This window comes from Somniosus microcephalus, chromosome 9 (genome assembly GCF_052327205.1).
Source record: "Somniosus microcephalus isolate GS21.2 chromosome 9, FLI_Smic_1.0, whole genome shotgun sequence".
NCBI lineage: Eukaryota > Metazoa > Chordata > Chondrichthyes > Squaliformes > Somniosidae > Somniosus > Somniosus microcephalus.
Genome location: NC_140995.1, coordinates 159,416,589 through 159,441,083, shown reverse-complemented (window position 1 = coordinate 159,441,083; position 24,495 = coordinate 159,416,589).

Below are 24,495 nucleotides of genomic sequence, written 5' to 3'. Positions count from 1 at the left end.
GGTATATGTGCTCTATGGTCGGTAGCCGGGTGCCGGTAATGCGTTGGACAGTTTTGACTACCCGCTGCAGGGCTTTCCAGTCATAGTAGCTACAGCTGCCATACCATACTGTGATACAGTTCGTCAAGATGCTCTCTATTGTGCAGCGGTAAAAGATAGAGAGGATCAGGGGTGACAGGTTACATCCCTTCAGCCTCCTTAGGAAATATAGGTGCTGCTGGGCCTTCTTCACCAGAGAGGAGGTATTGAGGGACCAGGAGAGGTCTTCCGTGATGTGGACTCCGAGGAACTTAAAGCTGTCCACCCTTTCCACCACAGCCCCATTGATGTGGATGGGGGTGTGACTTCCGCCTTTAGACTTCCTGAAGTCCACAATGATTTCTTTGGTTTTCTTGATGTTAAGGGCCAGGTTGTTATCGGCGCACCACTTCACGAGATGCTGGACCTCCTCCCTGTAGGCTGACTCATCGTTGTTGGTGATCTGGCCTACTACCGTGGTATCATCCGCAAACTTGATGATGATGTTGGAACCATGAACAGCCACACAGTCGTGGGTGAAGAGGGAGTAGAGGAGGGGGCTCAGCACACATCCTTGTGGGGCCCCCGTGTTCAGGGTCGGGGGGGGGGAGGTGTGGTTGCCTAATTTGACAGACTGGGGTCTGTTTATTGGGCACTTTACAGCCTTCCGGATTCAACATTGAGTTCAACAATTTCAGATCATAAACTCTGCCCCCATTTTTTCGGACGGCATCTGTTGCTGATGATTCTGGTATTCCCATTTACACCTCCTCTAGACCCATCTTTTGCTTCTTTACTTGTCCCATTCACATCTCCTTTTGCCTTGCACCATCATCTTTTTTGTCATTTAATCTCCTGATCTGCTGAGTATTTCCAGGATTTCCCACATTACAACAGTGACTACACTCCAAAAGTACTTCATTGGCTGTAAAGCGCTTTGAGACGTCCGGTGGTCGTGAAAGGTGCTATATAAATGCATGTCTTTTTCTCCTGCCTTCCAACCTATCACAGACCTTCCTGTTTGTTCTTTCCTCCCCTTCCTCCTTTCCCTGCCTCTGTATTTGCTGAAAAGCTGCTACATTTGTAACCTTTTCCCGTTCTGATGAAAGACCATCGATCTGAAACGTTAACTCTGTTTCTCTCTCCACAGATGTTGCCTGACCTGTTGAGTATTTCCAGCATTTTCTGTTTTTAATTCTAAAGGTTTAATCGGAATCCAATTGATCTGGCCTAATGATATGGATCATACTTACCATTGTAAAATTGAACCCGTTTATTTCATTCTGTTTGAAGGACTGGGAAAGGAAGACCAGTCAGACAGAGGAACCAAACCAATCCAGTATTGCCAACTCCCACGAATCAGTCGCAAGAGATGCGATTTCTGAGTGAAATAAAGCATCACTCATGATCTCACAATGGAACTCCGAAATCTTGGGATTTTTTTTTGGATTTGCGTCGAATGCCTGATGATGTCAATTCTGTTGTGTCCGTCAGTAGTAAGACACAAGACTGCAGGAGAACGGTACAACAGGTGTTTACTCAACGTGGCTCACTCTGGAACTGAACTGTACAGATTACTACTCAGTGCTATATACAGGTGTGGTTACTGCCGGTACTGCAGTATACATGAGCTGTAAAAAGTAGATCCCCCCTTAAAGGTATATACATTACAATTCCTCCCCTTTTAGATTAACAGTACCATAACACTCATTTAACAATTAAATATCAAACTAATTACAATTAACACTTTTAACATACAACGTTAGCTGAAAATAGTCCATTTATATATTCAGTCTTTGGGGGGGCTTCCTGATCCTTTCTGGATAGCGCCTTTCCCGAGTGTCTCGCTCTTGGTGCGGAGGCGATTCTGGCACCCTGTTGTCGGTTGGGTCATCAGCTTCCGATGCTACTGTTTCTGGGGTAGATGCGACCTGTACGTCGGGTTCCTCACCAGGTACGTATGGGCGAGACATGGGGTTGACTTGTTCCTGTGACTCTAGGATCTGGTCAGCATGGTGTCTCACGATGTTCTCCCCAACGTCCACTGTGTACATTAGTGGGCCCTGCCATGTGCATATCGTTCCTGGCTGCCATTTTTCTGTTCGGTAGTCGCGGGCCAAGACAGGTTGCCCTACATTGAAGCTCCTTGTTGGCTTCTCATGGATGTGCTGGAATTGCTTATTCTCAACATCTCTTCGTACGTTTGGTCTGAGCAAATCCAGGCGAGATCTTAACCTTTGGTTAAAGAACACCATGGCCGGGGCCTGGTTGGTGACTGCATGTGTCGCATTCCGGTAGGCGAACAGGAAATTGTCCACCTTATGCTGCAGCGGAATGTTGTCATTGTACATAGCCTTTATTGCCTTCTTAAAGGTTTGTACGAACCTCTCAGCCAATCCATTTGTGGCTGGATGATACGGGGCGGATATGTGATGCCTTACCCCATTCTTCTTCATAAACCTCCGGAACTCTTCGGACACAAACTGTGGTCCGTTATCGGAGCAAATCTGTTCTGGCAAGCCATTCCTGGTAAAAATGGTCCGTAGAACTGCAATAGTTTTCTCCGTGGTGGTGGAGGACATTTTGATGACCTCAGGCCATTTCGAGTGCGCATCCACGGCTATTAAAAACATTGAGTCCATGAATGGACCAGCAAAATCAATATGCACCCGTTGCCATGGAGATGAGGGCCACTCCCATGGGTGTAGAGGGGCATGTGGTGGTGCATTTTGGACTTACTGGCATCCTGAGCAGCTCTTGGTCAGGTCCTCGATTTGTTTATCGATTCCCGGCCACCACACATAAGCCCTGGCAAGGCTTTTCATTTTTACCCCTCCCAGATGACCCTCATGAAGCTCATTGAGCACTCTATCCCTTAACTTGGGTGGAATTACCACTCGGGATCCAGACATCAAGGTCCCCCGGCACACTGACAGCTGTTCTCTTCTTGTCAAGAATGCTGGCAACAGTGAGTCGCCATGTGCTGGCCATCCCTTCACCGTCAAATCATATACCCGAGACAGTGTCGGGTCATTTCGGGTCTCCTGTTCTATACGAGCATTAGTTACCGGTAGGTACTCAACTATAGTCGAATGAAATATTTCGACAGGATCCACTGCTGGTGCTTCCTCCGCAGTAGGCAGTGGCAGGCGCGATAGCCCATCAGCATTTCCATGCTGTTTCGTGCCCTTATATTCAATCTCATAGTCGTGGGCCCCTAGAAAGAGTGACCATCTTTGTAGTCGTTGTGCAGTCATCACCGGAACGCCCTTCTTTGGATTAAAAATGGAGACAAGAGGTTGGTGGTCAGTCAGCAAGGTGAATTTCTGCCCGTGCAGATAGTGATTGAACTTTTTCACTCCCCACACTCGGCTGAGGGCCTCCCTGTCAATCTGGGCGTAGTTACGCTCGGCTGAGGTTAGTGATCGTGATGCAAAGGCTATTGGCCTCTCTGAGCCGTCCGAGAATTTGTGCGACAGCACCGCTCCAATGCCGTAGGGTGACGCATCACACGCCAACCGAATTGGTAGTGCTGGGTTGAAATGGGCCAATACCTCTTTCGATGTGATTAGTGTTTTGCTCTTCTGGAAAGCTCGTTTACATTCATCACTCCACTTCCATGGCACCCCAGTTTGCAGTAGGTTGTTCAGTGGGTGTAGTATTGTAGACAAATTTGGCAAGAACTTATGGTAGTAGTTTACCAGCCCGAGGAACGACCGCAGTTGTGACACGTTTTCCGGTGCTGGAGCCTTGACTACTGCCTCAATCTTTTCTGGGGACTTATGTAACCCCTCTTTATCGATAACGTGGCCACAATACGAGATCTGTTTTTTAAAAAAAACTCGCATTTGGGGCGGTTAGCTCGGAGCCCATATTCCTTCAATCTAGTGAGCACCTGCTCCAGGTTGGCGAGGTGATCACTGTCATTTTTGCCTGTGACCAGGATGTCGTCCAAATAACACTGGGTCCCTGGGATCCCTTGCAGGACTTGTTCCATTGCCCTTTGCCAAATAGCCGGAGCTGAAGCTACCCCGAATACCAGCCGGTTGTATTGGTAGAGACCTTTATGGGTGTTGATTGTGAGGTATTTTTTTGATGCTTCTTCTACCTCCATTTGCAGATACGCCTGGGCCAGATCAATCTTAGTGAAGCGTTTCCCTCCAGATAGCGAGGCGAAAATATCTTCAATCCGCGGAAGTGGATATTGTACGGTGTGAAGGACTGGGTTCACTGTTACCTTAAAGTCCCCACAGATGCGAACCTTCCTTGGTTCCCCAGGCGTGTTGCTCAACAACTTTTTCATCACAGGGACGATGGGTGTAGCCCACTCGCTCCAGTCTACCTTGGACAGTACTCCTGAACGTTCCAAACTCTCCAGCTCTGCTTCGACGGCTGGGCAGATCGCATAAGGTAACGGTCTGGCCTTAAAAAATTTTGGGCTTGCGTTTTCTTCGATTTTAATTGTTGCTGTCATGCCTTTTAGTGTTCCGAGTCCTTGCTGGAACACTCCTTGCGCGTCGGTTAGGATCTTTGACAGTCGCCCAGGTGTGACGTCGTCATCCTTTTTGGCAGCCACTGTCAGTGCTTGTATGGAATGCCAATCCAGCTGTATTTTCCGGATCCATTCACGTCCCAGTAATGGTGGTCCTCCATCTTGCAATACATACAGGTCTAGTTTTGGTGTTTCCTTACCGTTATATATAACGGTCACCCTTATTTTTCCTTTGGGGTAGACTTTTTGCCCCGTGTACGTCTTCAAAATAATTTTTGTGTCTCTCAAGGGTATGTGTGAGAATAGCCGCTCGTAGTCCCGTCGGATTATGACTGTTAGGGCTGATCCTGTGTCCAATTCCATTTTTACCTGGACTCCTGCTATCTTGCGAGTGACCCAAATGGTTCGGTGATCCTCCGTTTTGATCACATTATGTAGTTTCAGACAACTCAGCTCCCTGTTTTCGGCGTTGGTATCACTCTTTTGTTCATCTGAACTATTCTCCGTCACCTTATGTACCTTCTTGTACTTTTCTTTTGGAGATTTCTTATTGCTGGTTTTCTTTCCCGACCTGCAGACTCGTGCTATGTGTCCTACTTTTCCACACTGTCTGCACACTGTGTCTTTGAACCAGCAATCATTGTGGTTGTGTGTTGTTCTGCCGCAGCGATAGCACTTCTCTTCTGTATGACATTTCGTTTGTGCCATATTCTTGCGGTCTCTGTTGTATCTCTGCAGCGCCCCGTGCTGCTGCTTCATATGATACCGCAATGCTGAAAGCCTTGTCCAGCGTAAGGTCCTTTTCAGATAAAAGCTGTTTCTGGGTTCCTTCACTTTGAAGCCCACACACAAACTTGTCCCTTAAGGTATCTGCCAGTCCCGTTCCAAACTGGCAGTGTTTCGATAGTTTGCGCAGTTCTGTTAAATATTCAGCATTGCTTTCATCCTTATGCTGGTTCCGTTTGTGAAACTTGAATCTTTCTGCTATCAGCAGCGGTGTGGCGTTTAAATGTTTCTGTAGTATCGTCACTATGCCTCCAAAACTCTTTTCCACTGGCTTCGCTGGGGTTACTAGATTTCGTAATAAGCCATATGTCTTTGCACCCATTAAATTTAACAATACCAGTGCTTTCTTGTCATCTGACACCTCATTTGCCTTGCAGTATACCCCTATTCGTTCGACATATGTAGTCCAATCTTTGACTTCATTGTCAAATGCAGTGATACTGCCACTCTTCGGCATTTTGGGTGTGGTTTAAAATGGCTTAAAATGGCGTCTCCCGCGCTTTCCTTCCTCCCCCGCTGCTGCCAACGCCGCTCTCGGCGGTCCTCGTGGCAATGGCGGCGCCCTGTAGGTTTTGCGCGCTTCTCCTGCGCTGCTGCCAACACCGCTCTCAGCGGTCCTCGTGGCAATGGCGGTGCCTCGCGGGTTTCTGCGCGTCTCTCTCCCTCTCCTCGACGCTGCTCGGCCCCTGAACACCGGCTGCGCCCTGTGCGCTCTGCCCTCTCTCTCTCTCCCCCGTCGACGCTGCTCGGCCCTTTGCTGTGCCGCTTGGTCGGGCTCTAGCCCGCCGCTGTCCGGGAAGGTTCTGCGCACTACCTGTTGCCAGCCCGTTTCGCTGGACCACCGCGACTGGAAAGCCAAGCCTGGCTCTCAACAGCCTCCCCCGCAATTCTCGAGTCTCTGCTGGATGACTGGGCGGTTGCCCGTGGTCGACGCCCGTGTCTCTGGCCTTGACCTCCAATCTACTGGTCTCCAGGAACGAATCCCTGGGAGGTGATGCAGAGTTGCAGGTAGGATTGAATTTGTCTCGTTGCCAATGTTGTGTCCGAGAGTAATAAGACACAAGACTGCAGGAGAACGGTACAACAGATGTTTACTCAACGTGGCTCACTCTGGAACTGAACTGTACAGATTACTACTCAGTGCTATATACAGGTGTGGTTACTGCCGGTACTGCAGTATACATGAGCTGTAAAAAGTAGTTCCCCCCTTAAAGGTATATACATTACAAATTCGCCGATTTGCGCATGTGTGAAAAACTGCGCCTGATCAGCGCAGATCATAAACTAGGCCCAGAACAAAGAGCTGATTAGAAAAATGATCAGTCTTGTTTCCCCCATTTATGAATAGAAATATTTAAATAAGTGACTAGTTCAGTTAAAGATTCATTTTTTAAAATAGGTTTTTTAAGTGAAGGGAAGCGGCGCACGCTGTCTTGCCTTTGTGACAATTAATGGTGGGGCTGTTATCCAGCGTGCCTCACGCGAGTGAAACTATGCTTCAATGTTTCTGGCTGTTTTACTTATTATTGCTCCAACCACCCTCATGCTCTGCCCCTCCCCTCACAATTGAATCATGGGAACTCTCTGATTACTTACTTTCAGTGAGGGTTATGACGATTGCACCGCCCTGTGCGATGGAATGCGCCTTGTCCCTGTTACAGGAGACCACCATGCATGCTTAAAACAGGAGACCACCATGCATGCTCAAAACAGGAGACCACCATGCATGCTCAAAACAGGAGATCAGCACGCATGCTCAAAACAGAAGACCAGCACGCATGCTCAAAACAGAAGACCAGCGCGCATACTCAGAAGAGGCTCTGTGCTGCCGCGAAATGGAGACCAGGAGATGTGTGCCCTGAGCAGGTAGGTGAGAGCTGAGGGACAGGAGATTAATAATCACCTGCTGGAGGCCGCACCTATAAACATCGAGTGCAGCCTTAGGCCCAGATTAGGATGCTATGTGTGTCCAGCAGGATGGCAGGAGCTGCTGCCCTCTCTCTTCTCTCGCACCGGGACAGTCTCGGGTTACCAGGGGATCCGGCCGCCAACTTATTACAAGATGGAGGTAAGAGTTCACTGTGCGGCACAGCGCATACGCAGTCATTTTAGTATCTTATAACACAAAGGAGGCCATTCAGCCCATTGTGCCTGTGCTAGCTCTTTGTTAGAGCTATCCAATTAGTCCCATACCACATAGCCATGTAACAGGTAGGATTAAAAAAAAAATTTTGTGAAGCATTTTCGAATGCAGTATCCCAGAGCTGGGATTTTGCTATCCGCGGCAAGTCCGGGGCGGGTGATGTTGGTGGCGACCCCGCTGCTGGTGCCATCCTGCTGTCTGAAATAAATTTTCCTTGATTGGGCTTGTTAAGCCCGCCCAGTGCATTTCCAAGCCAATTAGAGGAAGCGGGTCTGATGACATCATTTGATGATGCGTCATCAGCTGGTTTCCTTAAAGGGACCATGTCCAACTTTATTTTGACATTTGTGCTGTCAGGTGTTCCACAGCATTGAGGTGCTGCAAACACTGACAAGCACTGCACAGAGGCGCATGGTTGAACCCAGGCTCTCCCATGACTCCCTCCATATGCTTATGGAGGGAGTCACAGCACACAGGGAGGTTCTCTTCCCTTCCTGTGGGCGGAAGAGGCCTTCCCAGGAGATCACCACAGCCGGGTTGCACATTGCAGAGGAGGACACAAGCAGGGATGTGGTCAGGAGGATCTGGGTGCAGTGCCACAAACATTTCAATGATCTCAGTAGATCACGAAACGTTAGCACCAAGCCACACTCAACCTCATCCTGATGTGCCTCTCATCACATCCCCATCACTCTGCCTTCCCTACCCTACTCCTGCACATCTTTACTCACACCAACTTACCTTGGACCTCCACCCATCCCTCTCTAACTATATTATCATATCCCTATCTCACTAGCCACCCCTCACACTCACCCTCTGTAAGAATTTAAGAGTTTATAGCTACTTGCTGAACGAGCAGTATTTTGATGCAAAAATGAGCTTTGAGCTTCAATGCCTCCTGCTGTTGACTAAAACTGTTTCAAATGCATCCTGTTATTGACTAAAACTAATATCTGTGCAAAGATGATGGACAGTTAAGAGTCTTCTGCAACTGAACTCAAGGGGGAAAAATTTGGTTGGCTTGCGCCTCCAGTTAGCGCCCTAAGAGGGCGCTAATGAGGTGCAAAGCAACTAGCGCTCGAGCACGGCGATGTTTGCGCCATTCGCGAAATTGATTAGAGTTTTTGCGGCGGCACAAAAGTTTAGCGCCCCAATCTCTTGCGCCCGCAGATCGTGATGTCAGTCGAGCGTGCAATGCCCTGGTGGCAACCCGGACCGGATATTGAGTGGCGCCCCCCTCCTTTCCGCCTGGCACAAGCAACGACAGGGAGACTGGAACATTTCCCAGTTGGTGAGGGGCTGAGGAGGAGCTATTTAAAGGCACCCTCTTCCTTGCTTTTCCTGTGGTAGACATTTTTGCACCACTCGTTCTGACAGAGAGAGAGATTCTGAGAGAGAGATAGAGACTTCTGCATAGAGTCAACGCTGTATGAAATAGTTTTGGCTACTAAGCATCATTATGCAGGTACTTTTGGATTTGACCTTCATTACTTCGATTACCAAGAGACTATGGGGGATGCACTGATTCGGGGCGTTGTCCAGCACCTGCAGAATCGGAGGCAACAGAGACGCAGAGAGAGAGTGGCAATCATGGCCAGACGGAGGAGGGCCAACAGGCCTCTGCACAGGAGACCTTACCTTCCCAGGGTATTCCGGGAACAATTCTCCTACATTAATTTGTCTGAGGAGCAGTGTTTGTACAGACTGCGCTTCAGCAAGGAGGTGGTCATTGAGCTCTGCCACCTGCTGCAGCCAGATCTGCAGCCTCAACTGAGGACCAGGACGTCTCTGTCGGTGGCAGTGAAGGTCACAGTGGCTCTAAAATTTTATGCCACCGTCTCCTTTCAAGCAGCTACTGGGGACATCGCCAATATCTCCCAGTTCGCGGTCCATTGCTGTATCCGTCAGGTCACAAATGCCCTCTATAAAAGGAGATGTCAGTACATCTCTTTCCCGATGACCCAGGCCAAACAGCATGAATGCGCATTGGGCTTTGCTAGGATAGTGGGCTTCCCCATGGTGCAGGGTGCCATTGACTGTACGTAAGTGGCATTGTGGGCACCGCATGAAAATGCAGCGCTTTTCCGAAACCGCAAGGGGTTACATAGAAACATAGAAGGTAGGAGTAGGAGTAGGCCATTCGGCCCCTCGAGCCTGCTCCGCCATTCAATGAGATCATGGCTGATCATCCAAATTCAGTACCCTGCTCCTGCCTTCTCTCCATATCCGTTGATCCCTTTAGCCTTAAGAAATATATCTAACTCCTTCTTGAATATATTTAATGAATTGGCCTCTACTGCCTTCTTTGGTAGAGAATTCCACAGGTTCAGCACTCTCTGGGTGAAGAAATTCCTCCTCATCTCTGTCCTAAATGGTTTACACCTTATCCTTAGACTGTGACCCCTGGTTCTGGATTCCCCGACCATCAGGAACATCCTTCCTGCATCTAGTCTGTCTAGTCCTGTTAGAATTTTATAAGTATCAATGAGATCCCCTCTCATTCTTCTAAACTCCAGCGAGTACAAGCTCAATCGACCCAATCTCTCCTCATACGTCATTCCTGCCATCCCAGGTATCAGCCTGGTGAATCTTCGCTGAACTCCTTCCATGGCAAGAACATCCTTCCTCAGATAAGGCGACCAAAACTGCACACAATACTCAAGATGTGGTCTCACCAAGGCCCTGTACAACTGCAGCAAGACATCCCTGTTCCTGTACTCAAACCCTCTCGCTACGAAGGCCAACATACCATTTGCCTTCTTAACCGCCCGCTGCACCTGCATGCTTATCTTCACCGACTGGTGCACAAGGACGCCCAGGTCTCGTTGCACTTCCCCTTCTCCCAATCTATTGCCATTCAGATAATAATCTGCCTTCCTGTTTTTGCCACCAAAGTGGATAACCTACCATTTATCCACATTATATTGCATCTGCCATGCTTCTGCCCAATCACCCAACCTGTCCAAATCATCCTGGAGTTTCTCGGCATCCTCCTCATAGCACACATGCCCACCCAGCTTTGTGTTGTCTGCAAACTTGGAGATATTACATCTAGTTCCCTCGTCCAGATCATTAATATATATTGTGAATAGCTGGGGTGCAAGGACTGATCCCTGCGGTACCCCACAAGTCACTGCCTGCCACTCGGAAAAAGCCGTTTATTCCAATTCTTTGCTTTCTGTCTGTCAACCAGTTCTCTATCCAAGTTAATACCTTGCCCCCAATCCCATGTGCCTTAACTTTACATGTTAGTCTCTTATGCGGGGCCTTATCGAAAGCCTTTTGAAAGTCCAAATACACCACATCCACTGGTTCTCCCTTATCTATTTTACCAGTTACATCCTCAAAAAATTCCAGTAGATTAGTCAAGCACGATTTACCTTTTGTAAATCCATGTTGACTTTGTCCGGTCCGGTCACTGTTTTCCAAGTGCTCTGCTATTACATCTTTTATAATGGACTCTAGCATTTTCCCCACTACTGATGTCAGGCTTACCGGTCTGTAATTCCCCGTTTTCTCTCTACCACCTTTTTTGAATAGTGGGGTAACATTAGCTACCCTCCAATCCATGGGTACTGTTCCAGAGTCTATAGAAATTTGGAAGATGGCCTGCAATGCATCTACTATTTCTAGGGCCACTTCCTTAAGTGCCCTAGGTACCTGTGATGAAATATTCCATTCATCACTGCCTGTGACTGTGGTCGGTTTCAGTTTCATTTCCCTTCCCCCAGTTCCGTTTCCTCACCATTGTATTGTATATTGGAATGTGTTGTGTGTAGGGCTCCGCCCATACCTGGCCCCTATGTAAGCAAGCTCAGTCTGGCCTCATATCCAGTACTGCAGCCCTCCGGATGGAAGATACCTCTCTCCACTACGTGTTACCTTCTAAGTTAATAAAAGCCTTGTTTTGTTTCGCTAACATCGAGTCTCGGAATTATTGAGGCACATCAATTTTATTAACTTATTTTTCAACACAATGGATCAACTCCTGAAACCCGAACGTTTGGATTTGGATCAGCATGCTCCGGACGCATCAGCACGCTTCGGACACTGGTTTATGTGTATGGAATTCTTCCTGGACAATTCCGCAGCAGTCAAAGATGCTACGGACGCTGCGAGTATGAAACTCGGAATTCTGCGGAATTGGGTAAGCCACCGGGTTTACCCCCTCATCCAAGACGCCGACACGTACCTGGCCGCCTGCGACATCTTAAAGGCGCATTACCAGCAGCCTACGAATGAGGTGTATGCTAGGCATCTGCTCGCTACTCGCGCACAGCGACCTGGGGAATCGGTGGAGGAGTTCCTAGGCACCCTGAAAATGCTTGGCAAAGACTGCAAGTGCCGAGATGTAAAGGCCGCAGTGTACACTGACGAGCTTGTTCGTGATGCCTTTATCACAGGCCTCAGCTCCACTTACATTTGGCAAAGACTGCTGGAAAAAACGGGATTGGACCTGAAACAGGCTGCGGACACCGCGCGATCCCTGGATGTGGCCCAGAGAAACTCGGACGCCTACTCTTCAGCCCACGCCGTCCACACCGCCACGTGTGCACCAAGGGCGCCGCCATCTTGGAAGGCATCTTCCCCGCCCGGCAGCCCGACACCGTCGGGGCCCCGCTCTCCCCCCAGAAACCCTACGACAGCCGCGACGCGTCGGGGACCCAACTGCTACTTCTGCGGGCAGCCAAAGCACACCAGAAACCTGTGCCCGGCGAAAAGCACCACCTGCTTTAAGTGCGGTAAGAAGGGGCACTTCGGGAAGGTGTGCAGAGGGAACCCCGCCGGAAAACCAACCGCCGGAAAACCCGCCACCGCCGCGTGCGCGCCGTGGGAGCGGCCATCTTGGACGCCATCTTGCCCGACCTCGTGGGGTCCGCCATCTTATGAGCAGACAGCGTGGACGCCATCTTGTCTCGATCAGGGCCCTACAGTGGCATCGGTCACAGTGGGCCAGACCAGGCCGCACCCGCTATCCAAATCAATGGTGGACATCGAGGTAAACGGGTGCAGGGTTAAATGTTTAATTGACAGTGGAAGCACGGAGAGTTTTATCCACCCTGAACTGGCACAACAACTCTCCCTAAAGGTGGTCCCTACTCAGGGTACCATCTCTATGGCTGATAAAACCCAGACATCGACCATTCTGGGTTACTGCACGGTACAATTGTCCATTAACTGAACTGTATATGATAATTTTAAAGTATTAATCATGAAGAATCTATGTGCGAGCGTGATCTTGGGCCTGGATTTCCAGTGCAACCACCAAAGCATCACGCTCAAGTACGGTGGGTCCCAGCCGCCCCTCACAGTGTGCGGTCTGGCTACCCTGAAGGTAAAGCCGCCTTCGCTATTCGCGAACCTTACCCCTAACTGCCGGCCAATAGCGACCAAAAGCAGGAGGTACAGCTGGGAGGACAGGCGGTTTATCGCGACCGAGGTAGACAGGCTCCTGAAAGAGCGCATTATTGAACGCAGCAACAGCCCGTGGCGCGCCCAAGTGGTAGTGGCAAGGGGTAGCGAGAAGAAACGGATGGTGATCGACTATAGCCAAACGATCAACAGGTACACCCAACTAGACGCCTACCCGCTACCCAGCATATCAGAAATGGTGAACCAAATCGCCCAATACCGGGTGTTCTCCACCATCGACCTTAAGTCAGCGTACCACCAGCTCCCTATCAGACCAGAGGACCACCCGTACACCGCCTTCGAGGCGAACGGACGCCTCTACCAATTCCTCAGAGTCCCCTTTGGGGTGACGAATGGGGTCTCGGTCTTCCAGAGGGAGATGGGCCGCATGGTCGATGACCACCACTTGCAGGCAACCTTCCCCTACCTCGACAACGTCACCATCTGCGGTCACAACCAGCAGGATCACGACTCGAACCTCGAGAGGTTCCTGGAAACCGCACAAAAACTCAACCTCACCTACAACGAGGACAAGTGCGTTTTCAACACCACGCGCCTTTGCATACTAGGCAGCGTGGTGGAGAATGGGGAAATCGGACCAGACCCCGACCAATTGCGCCCCCTATGGGAGCTGCCCCTGCCCAACACTCCCAAAGCCCTGAAAAGGTGCCTGGGGTTATTTTCTTATTATTCCCAATGGGTCCCCAACTACTCCGACAAAGCCCGCCCCCTCTTGAAAGCATCCTCTTTTCCGCTCTCTGCTGAGGCCCACGCCGCCTTCAAAAGCATTAAGCAGGATATTGAGCGGGCCACGCTACAGGCAGTGGACGAGAACACTCCATTTCACAGAAATCACAGAATCACAGAAACCCCACAGTGCAGATAGAGGCCATTTCGGCCCATCGAGCCTGCACTGACACATATCCCACCCGATCCCCGTAACCCCTACACCAACACATATCCCACCCTATCCCTGTAACCCCACGTATTTAATCCCCCTAACACGAAGGGTCAATTTATCATAGCTAATCAACCTAACCCGCACATCTTTGGACTGTGGGAGGAAACCGGAGCACCCGGAGAAAACCCACGCAAACACAGGGAGAATGTGCAAACTCCACACAGTCGCCCGAGGCCGGATTCGAACCCGGGTCTCTGGCGCTGTGAGGCAACAGTGCTAACCACTATGCCACCGTGCTGCCCATTTCAAGTGGAAAGTGATGCGTCTGACTTCGCCTTGGCGGCCACCCTCAACCAGGCGGGGCGGCCCGTAGCTTTCTTCTCGAGGACCCTCCAAGGGCCCGAGATCAGACACTCCTCCGTGGAAAAGGAGGCCCAAGTCATCGTGGAGGCAGTGCGCCACTGGCGCCACTACCTAGCCGGCAAACGCTTCACCCTACTTACCGACCAGCGGTCGGTAGCGTTTATGTTCAATAACAAACAGAGGGGGAAGATTAAAAATGATAAGATTCTTAGGTGGCGGATCGAGCTCTCCACCTTCGAGTATGACATCATTTACCGGCCAGGGGCCCTTAACGAATCCCCTGACGCCCTCTCACGAGGGACGTGTGCCAGCGCCACCGGGGATCGGCTACAGACCCTCCACAATGACCTCTGCCACCCAGGGGTCACGCGGCTGTTCCACTTCATAAAGTCCCGTAACTTACCCTACTCGATTGAGGAAGTTCGGTCTCTGACCAGGAACTGCCGCACTTGCGCTGAGTGCAAGCCTCGGTTCTACCGCCCAGATAGAGCCCACTTAATCAAAGCTACACGGCCCTTTGAGCGGCTCAGCTTAGATTTCAAGGGCCCCCTCCCGTCCGTCGACCGCAATGTTTACTTCCTGAACATTGTGGATGAATACTCCCAGTTCTCATTCGCCTTCCCCTGCCCAGACATGACCAGCGCCACGGTCATTAAATGCCTCAACAGCCTATTCTGCCTGTTCGGTATGCCGAGCTACATCCATACGGATAGGGGGGCGTCCTTCATGAGTGAAGAGCTACGCCAGTACATGCTGTCCAGGGGGATCGCCACGAGCCGTACCACCAGCTACAACCCCCGGGGTAACGGCCAAGTGGAGCGAGAGAACAGGACAGTATGGAAAGCAGTCACTCTAGCTCTAAGGACCAAGGGCCTCCCTATCTCCCGCTGGCAGGAAGTCCTCTCAGATGTGCTCCATTCGATACGGTCGCTATTGTGTACTGCCACTAATGCCACGCCTCATGAACGAATGTTTGTCTTTCCCCGGAAATCCACCTCAGGCGTATCCATGCCATCATGGCTCTCCACCCCAGGTCCGGTATTCGTGCGAAGGCATGTGAGGGGCCACAAGACGGACCCTCTCGTGGAGCCAGTGTACCTACTCCACGCCAACCCCCAATACGCATATGTCCGGCACGCCGACGGAAGGGAGGACACCGTGTCCATAAAAGATGTTGCCCCAGCCGGTAACGACAACAACCACGGCGATAGCAGCGACAACGATCGCAGCAACTCTTACCCACCCACTACTCTTTCATCACCCCCGGAAGAACATCGACCAACGGCACCCCCACCAACTACCCCTTCAACAACCCTGGCGGCACCCCCGGCAGAGACCCAGGAGGCTACCGGGGACACCCAGCCGACACCCGCGGCACCGCAACAGCCACGTCGGTCGCAGAGGACTATCAAACCCCCGAACAGACTAAATCTATAGAAGGGGTGAATGTGATGAAATATTCCATTCATCACTGCCTGTGACTGTGGTCGGTTTCAGTTTCATTTCCCTTCCCCCAGTTCCGTTTCCTCACCATTGTATTGTATATTGGAATGTGTTGTGTGTAGGGCTCCGCCCATACCTGGCCCCTATGTAAGCAAGCTCAGTCTGGCCTCATATCCAGTACTGCAGCCCTCCGGATGGAAGATACCTCTCTCCACTACGTGTTACCTTCTAAGTTAATAAAAGCCTTGTTTTGTTTCGCTAACATCGAGTCTCGGAATTATTGAGGCACATCAGTACCCCTTAAATGTCCAGTTGGTCTGTGACCACAGACAGCTGATACTCGCTGTTAATGCCTGTTATCCTGGCAGTAGCCACGATGCTTTCATCCTGCGCCAGAACGTTTCCAGGCACCGCATCAGCCAAGTGGTTGGCTCCTCGGGGACAAAGGTTATCCACTCTGCACCTGGTTGGTGATACCGCTCCGTTACCCTAACACCCCTGCTGAGCTGCAGTACAATGAGAGCCATCTTGCCACCAGGAACATCGTTGAGCAGACGATCGGTGTGCTCAGGCAACAGTTCCATTGTCTGGACTACTCAGGAGGAGCCCTGCAATACTTGCCTGAGCGAATCTCCCTCTTCATAGTTGTGTGCTGCATTCTTCATAACCTGGCAATCCTGAGGACCCAGCCAATGCTACCAGGCCTTGGAGCACCACTGGAGGAGGAGGAGGAAGAGGAGTAGGATGATCAGCAGCAGCACCAAGGTGGAAGGGAGGCCCACAATGTTGAAACTGCAAGGGCCGTCCGTCAACGACTGATAACAAGCCGCTTCTAGGCCCCTACTGAGGAAATGGCTTCTGGCATGGAGAACAACATGAATGAAAGCAACCCGCAACCCCAAAGCCGGCCAAGGCAGCAATGATTCCAAAGACCAAACATGTACATTTTGAATACAAAAACTTTTTTGTTTTACAAACTCTGTGTGTGTCATTTCTTCATGACAAACTGTGTCTGCGTGGGTTTCCTCTGGGTGCTCCGGTTTCCTCCCACAGTCCAAAGATGTGCAGGTTAGGTTGATTTGGCTATGATAAATTGACCCTTAGTGTTAGGGGATTAAATACGTGGGGTTACGGGGATAGGGTGGGATATGTGTCGGTGCAGGCTCGATGGGCCGAAATGGCCTCTATCTGCACTGTAGATTCTGTGATTCTGTGATTCTGTGAAACACAAAAAATCATTAATTAACATAACTGGTTCTCACAACCTGGAGATAATGTCCACAACACTAAACAAAAGTTTGAACACGAACCTCGGCCTTTAATAAAAAAATTCCCAACATTTCGTCACACCTCCTACCTTTTGCCCTTCGAGGGTGATCTCCTTCCCTTGCGCACTTCCCCCCTTCCCACCCTACTGCTCCTCCGTAATGGGGCCCCAGTGGCTGCAGCAAGGCTGGTGGAAGGCTGCTGATTGTCAGAACCTGAGACTACAGATGCCCTTCAAGGACAGCCTCGACCAGCTCTGGGCCTGGAGGGCCTGGCTGCAGACTGCACCAACTCTGCATGGGCGACAGCAGTCTGGGCTACAGGCGGAGGCAAGAGCAATGAGAGAGGACAGCAACTCCCTGCTCGACCGACACACTGGCACTCCCACGGGGCAGCACCTTAGCATCTAGAGCAATCTGCTGGAGCACAGGTTGCTGACCTGCTGCGACGCGGTGAGAGCCCCGGGAAATGTGTCCGAACCAGCGACAATGGCAGCTGTCAGTGCTTGTGTGGCCTCAATCTGAGACTGCATGAGACCAGTCTGAGATTTGATCACGGCAGCCAGTGACTGAATTGCAGCACTAAGCATTTGCGTGGCGTCCTCCTGTGCTGCAGCAAAGTGCTCCACACTCCATGCCAGTGCATCAATGTATTCGGGCACCGTTCCCACTGCACCCATGAGCTGAGTGTGCATGTCCACCGCCTGGGTGTTCATTTCAGTGATGAGCCGCTCCTCCTCTGCGTCCAGTGCAGCAGAACTCGCTGGCCTACTCTCCCTCCGGGGAGAAGGCCCCCGAGCTTCCCTACCCCCATCGCGTTGCTGCTGCCCGCTGGCTCCTGGAGCTTCACCCTCATCAGACCCTTCCCCCCTGCTCCCCTCCAGGGAAGACGAGGTCCCAGTGTGGGCATGGGCTCCCTCGGGAGAGGGTGGCGCTGATGCTCTGGCTTCCTCTTCCTCCTCGCCTGCAGCTTCGCTCCCACTGGCAGCTTGAGGGCCCGTCTCCTCAGCTGGTGAATCACCATCTGAAAGCAGGGAGGTACAAGAGTGGCTTTAGCATCAGGACAGGGGGGCAGTAAGGGAGCAAGGACTGGAGCGATTTAGTAAGTTGGATTGAAAGTGTCAAAGGCTGGTGTTGTGAGGGACAAGTGGAATGAGAGAGGAGAGAAAGCTGATGACCTTCCCATTGCTGTCCCAAATGGGGCCGACCTCTCCAGGGGCAACGGGACCGATCACCTAGCTTGCCACAATCCTGTGGACGCGCGCCTTAAGGTCACTGAGAGGTTGCAGCTGAGGCCACCCTCCACCTGTCCATTGCTGCTGCCTCCTGTTATGAGATAGCTTGGCCTGCAAGAAAAAGGACGGCGTCTGAGTAAATATACAGCCATGGTCTTGCCTGATGTGCCTCCCATAATTGAATAGCTCTTAATGTATGCAGCTATGGTCTTGCCTGATGTGCCTCCCATAGTTGAATAGCTCTTACTGTATGCAAGGTGTGGAACATGTGTGTGTGTTTCATGAGTGGGCCATAGGTGTTGGATGAGTGTTGGGCATTGGGATTTTAAGACCCTCTGGCCATAGAGTGAGGTTGAGATGGAGGGATGGAGAGGTATTGAAAAAAAGCCACTCACCCTGACGACCCGAGTGAGGTTGTTGAACTTTTTGCGACATTGAGTATGGGTCCTGGGCACCGTGCTCCTGGAGGAGACGTGCTGAGTCACCTCCCTCCACACTCTTCTGTAGTCGCCCGGCAAAGGCCTCCTGCCTCTCTCAGGGTAGAGTATAGATCTTCTGCGCTCCACCGCGCCAACCAGTGCCGCCAAGGCCCGCTCGCTGAAGTGCTGAGCTCGTTCTCTCACCCTCTCCATAGTCCTTGGCTGGAAAATGTAGTCACAGGTCTCTCCAGGCCGAGATTCAAGCCTCCAATGAGCAGGGTGTGGCTGGAGAGCAAGATCGACCCTCCCCTTTAAGAACTGGCCGGCACCAGTGTGTCTGTGTTCCATCGCTAACTTACATCACCTGCGCTGCGCCCGCGCTCTGAGTTAGCACCTCGCTCCTCGGCCTTTGCGCCTTAAGACAGGTGTGCAGTACCTGACTTAGCGCTAAAATCACCTCCAGGAGTGATAAAAGCCAAGTTTGCAGTCAGAGGCGATAATTAGCACCAGGCGCTAAACTTTGCGCCCGGCCGATAATTGCGCCCCAAATGGGGCGATACTGAATTTCTCCCCCAAGATGTGTGGAAATTGCTTGATAAACAATTTCAAAACAATAGTTTAAACATTATGTGGACAAACACAATTGGACTTTTTAAGTCCTATGATCGGAACTTTGGAGGATAAAAGAAGAGGGTTTGCGAACATTCAAGCACAGAGATAGAAGATCCACGAGGGATGTCGAGCTTGTGCAAGTGGATGTAATTCTGGCTAACGCCTAACACCTACCTAGCTAAAGAAGTAGCTGACTCACGCTACTCTGTCCAGCGACTGAATGGGTACTACCCATTCAGAACTGTAAATTACTGCCACCATACATGGAAAGGTATTGATCTCTGCTGTGTATACTAATAAAAAATTTACTGTAACCAATCAGTATCAAGTCTGAATCCTTAAGAATTCCAACACCTCATCCTAGTGCAATTATACCAACTAACAACACCACAAGGGTAACCACTTGGGTGTTTTATTCAATGTTCATGTAAAGTTTCTGTTAATGTGGTGTCAAACATTGAAACCTTTATTTTCAACACTTTGGGGGTGATTTTCCCACTGGAGGCAGCATGGAGACGGGTTTCAGTTTGGGTGGGTTTGAAACCCGCCTCCACTGATAGTTTTCAAAAAATTGTGATTTTCCCCTGATTGGACACTGGATTTCAGAGGTGTGGGATACCCTTGGTCAATTAATGTTTTGGGTCTGAAACTCGCCTCTGCTGACGTCACTTTTCCAGTCTGATTTTATGGCTGCTTGCTGCCTTGGATCATTCCACTGGATTTCTGCCGATGCTGCACCTCCTGCAACATATTCTGAGAAACCACTATGTCCAATTCCAAGGCAAGGGCCTCCCTGAGGTTCTCGGATGAGGTGCTGCAAATGTTGGTTGAGGGGGCGAGAGCTAGCAGGGAGGTGCTCTTCCACTCATCTGGGAGGAAGAGGCCTCCCAAAGAAACCAAGGCTGTGAGAGTCCAGCTGGCAAGGGATATAACCTCCAGATCTGTGTGCAGATTGGGTGAATGTTTCTGTGTATTGATGAAATGCCATCCCTGTTGGAAAGCATTAAAATGATTTGATGCCAAAATGTTGGCGTTATGGCATCTGTTCTTTTGCCTTAGGCAGCTCCACATTGCGGGCTCCACGACACTTGCGTTGTCAAGTTGGTGACCAGAGTGAAAGGAGGCCAGAGAGTCATGTTCATTGTCTATGATGTCTTAAGATGGAACCAAGGACATGTGCCAACTTGGGCAACCTATGCAAATCTGACCAGGATAAGTTCATCCCTTGCATCACGGGCAGCCATGTGCTCGCGTGCTGCCGCTGCTGCTGGTCAATAGACCGGTGCTCTGACCTCCTCCTGCTCCTCCTCCTGCTCCTTCTCCTATTTCTGCTCCTCCTCCTCCTCCAGATCCACCTCCTCCTCAGCCTCCTCCTCCTCCTCATCCTCATCTGAGGTCCATGGTGAAAGAAAATGAATGGTTCCCATGCTGCTTGCAGATGCCTCCTTTGGGGAAGCGCTCATTGCAAGCGGGGAGAGGATCTTCCAAGGAGGTCCCACAGTTGATAGATTCAAGCTGCAGCACCTCCAACTTTGGAAGGCCTGTTAAAAGTGCTCAAAGACCTTTTAAAGCAAAGTTCTGCCACCTGCAACTAATCCCTGATGAAATCTCTGATTTAATGATTGAGCTATAGCTGTGAGGAGACTACCCACTTGTCAACCTGCCAGGTTTAGCTGGCGTGGTTTAGGCGGGTCATGGAACATTCCAAAATGGTCAAAAAATAACGAGGGCCTCTCAAAATAGGCTTAGAGAGGCCCTTAATGAGCATTTAAGCCTCTTAACAAGCTCTCTGGCCAGCTGGAGGCAGGACCATTTCCTGCCCTGCAAAACCGGCACCGGCAAAATCCCGCGGAGGCGGGTTGGAGGCGGGTTCCAAACCCACACTAATTTTTTCCGATTTTCCCGCCTTTCCCGCCTCCAATCCCGCCTCCTTGGGCCTCAGAAAATGGCCCCCTTTTGTGTTCTTGGACAGATTTGTGCTTTGGAACACCTTTGGAAGTGGCTTAGTGAGTTGCAGTGAATAGTGAGACATAACAGTGATGAGTGTGAAAGGAATGGCTTGGGCATTGTAGTGATGCTTTATGGTGTTGGTGTGGGGTGGTGCCAACCTGGTGCATCATGTGGCAGCCAGGGTGTACAGCATCAAGTGAAGTAAATCTGGCCATGGCGAGGCCATCCCTGGCCTCCTGGGCAGCAATGTGGTCGGGTGCTGATGCCCTCTGTCCTGTGCAACATCAGTTGATTGCGGAGAAAGTTGGTGTTGTTGTTGGTGCTGCTGGTGTGCCTGGTGCTGCTGGTGTTGGGGCTGATCATGGTGGTATTCTGAGGACCAAGGTGAGCAAGTATATAGGGCACCCATGTTGATGGAATAGAGGGCAGGTGAAGTTGAGATGACAGAAGAGATCTGTCAGTGGTGAGAGAGGTTGTTCCAATGAGGTGACACTGGATAGAGAGTTTGCTCCAAACACTTGCAACCTGCATAAAGCTCAATCTGTGTTCCAAATGCAGTAAGCAACAGCTTCTGAGCTTGGAAAGTGAACAGCTGTGAGATGGGAGCTTTTATAGCACATCTCAAGCTGTCAAGTAATCAGCTGATTCAATGGCCATTCATCTCCCGCCTCAGCTTAACAGATGTGATCCCCGAGCAGCGAGGACCCCGTGGGCGAGCACGTAAAGCCAAAAGGTGAGCTCAAATTGTTGTGTATGTAACCTGTTCCACCTTAAGAGAGCTTAAGCCTGTTCCACCTTAAGAGATGTACTACTTTCTCAGGCTGCTGTAGACGTAATACCGGGGGTGAACACACCGGTATATAAGCACTGTGCAGTAATCTTGTATTCAGTATAGTCCCTACCTCCAACCAGTAAAGACCTGTTTTTATTGTTACTCATTAGTCTGTGTTTTAATTAACTAAATAATTCACAGACTTAACACTGGCGACGAGTCAGGTTCTTACCCTGCGGCAGTTATTCCACGGTGGTTGAAGAGAGGTTTCAAACCACACCACCCCACTGGAAGCGACAGGCATTAGGACCCTGAAGCCTCCATCAGCTTGTGAACCGGAGTAGAAGACAGGACTGGGGAAAAGAGAGGTACAGGGCGATAGCGATCGGCAGATAAGGGCCGGGCCGCTTTCAAGTGCGAGGCGCAGCCGGGCCATCGATCGCATCCGCTGATAAGGGCCGCACTCGGGCGATCGCGGCGAAGATAAGGGCCGCACTCGGGGGCTGAAGGGAGACGGCGTCGGGGGACGGGTGAAGACCGCCAAGCGCGGGAAAACCGCCATTTTGTGGGCGGAGGACGACGGCAAGAGCGGGAAGCCGCCATCTTTGATAACAAGTAAAGAAAATAAAATCTGAGAAATTGCAAATCTACAATGCCTAAACACGGGAATATTAGCACCTTTGATAGTGACCTCGAAGATTGGGCCATATATGTTGAAAGAGTAAAAAATTATTGTAAGGCCAATAAAATTCGTGACCAAGATAAAGCTCTAACATTATTAAATTTAATGGGTGCGAAGACATACGGGCAATTGAAACACCTGTTATCACCAGATGAACCGGCGGATAAGACGTTCGATGAGATTGTTACTGTCCTGAAAGATCATCTAAACCCCACGCTGCTGATGCTAGCGGAACGATTTAAATTTTACGACAGAAGGCAGCTACAGCATGAAAGCAATGCTGAATATTTGCTGGAATTGCGTAAATTAGCGAAATATTGTCAGTTTGGAACGGGACTGACAGATGCACTACGAGACAAATTTGTGTGTGGTTTATTTAAACAGGATACACAAAAGCGACTGCTCGAGGAGAATGAGCTGACGCTTGAGAAGGCGGTCACTATGGCAGCAGCACACGAAGCCGCAGCGAGAGGCACGGCAGTAATGCAGCTACGGTCACCAGAGCTCAGTGCACACAAATTGGGTGTGAGTTCTGGTAAATGTTATCGTTGTGGAAAGACAACGCATGATCAGAACCAGTGTTGGTTTAAAAACCAAGAATGTAGAACTTGTGGTAGGCTTGGACATATAGCTAGAGTATGCAGGTCAGGGAAGAAGACCAGCAACAAGAAGTCACCGCAAGGGAAATACGCAAAGGTACACAAGGTGGCCGAACAGGAGTCCAATTCAGACGCAAGCAGTATTGAACTGGCTAGCTTAAGGGTACTCAACGTTGGTAAGGGTGCAGACCTCCAGACAATTTGGGTTACTCTTCAGATAGAAGGAGTCCAAGTAAAAATGGAATTGGACACTGGATCGGCATTGTCGGTCATGAATAAGAAAGATTACAGAAGGTTATTCCAACATATTCCCCTACAGGATGCGGAGATTATATTGACAACCTACACGGGGCAGAGAGTGTACCCCATCGGGACAATAAAGGTTGCAGTGGCCAACAAGGGCGAAGGAAGTCAAATAATGGACTTATATGTGCTACCGGAGGGAGGTCCACCACTACTAGGCCGGGAGTGGTTTAGAAACATAAATATGGACTGGCATTCGCTAAAAGCCATAAAGAGTGAGAACTCGGTGCAGATAATCAGCCCAGACTCTAGAACTGATGATGGTAAGACCAACCCATGTGCAAAAGACAAAGTTTCAGCACAGAATTCCACTGAGCAACAACAACATAGTTTAACAGAGAATTCTGAGTCTGTCAAGTCTACTGATATGCACATTTTTGAGGGACACTGGGCTTGAACTCAACTCCATTTCAAACTACAACAGCAATTAGAACAAATGATTCGCCGTTTTGAGCAAGAGATGAATGAAATAAAAAAGTTCTTTGTTACAGAGTGGGAGAATCTGGAAAGTCAACAGAAGCAACTGATGGAGAAAATGGAGCAGGAGCACACCAACCATCTGCGCGAGGAGGCCGAACGAATCAAAGCTGATTCAGGTTCTGAAGATGCGTGCCATAATCTGGTGTCAGAAGAGTTAACGGTCAGCCAACTCCTTCATATGCTGAGGGACAAGACTCTGAAATGGGAAAAACTTGAACACGAGCTGCGATCTTCAAAGGAAAAGGGTTCGGAGCTCTCAAAAGTCATTGAGATGGCTGATGTGACGACACAGACTGAAACGACTGCAACAGAGCAGCCATTGGATGCCAAAAGTACGCTGACTCACGTCAATGTAGAACAACAGACCGCTGAAACAGCTGCTCCGGTAGAGGGATTGCATAGTCCGAGCAATCAATCTCCAAAGGAAGTTGAAGTATTAAAATCACAAATGAGGTCACTAGTAAACGACTTGCTGAAAGCCCAGAAAAAGCTGGATGCAGAGGTACACATGAAGAAGTCTCTTCAGGAAAGATGTCTGGATTTGGAACAAGAGCTGGCTAACGTCCAGCTGGGTATGGAGGAAATAGACGACCCTCTCACTGGTCTAGCTCAGGACGACA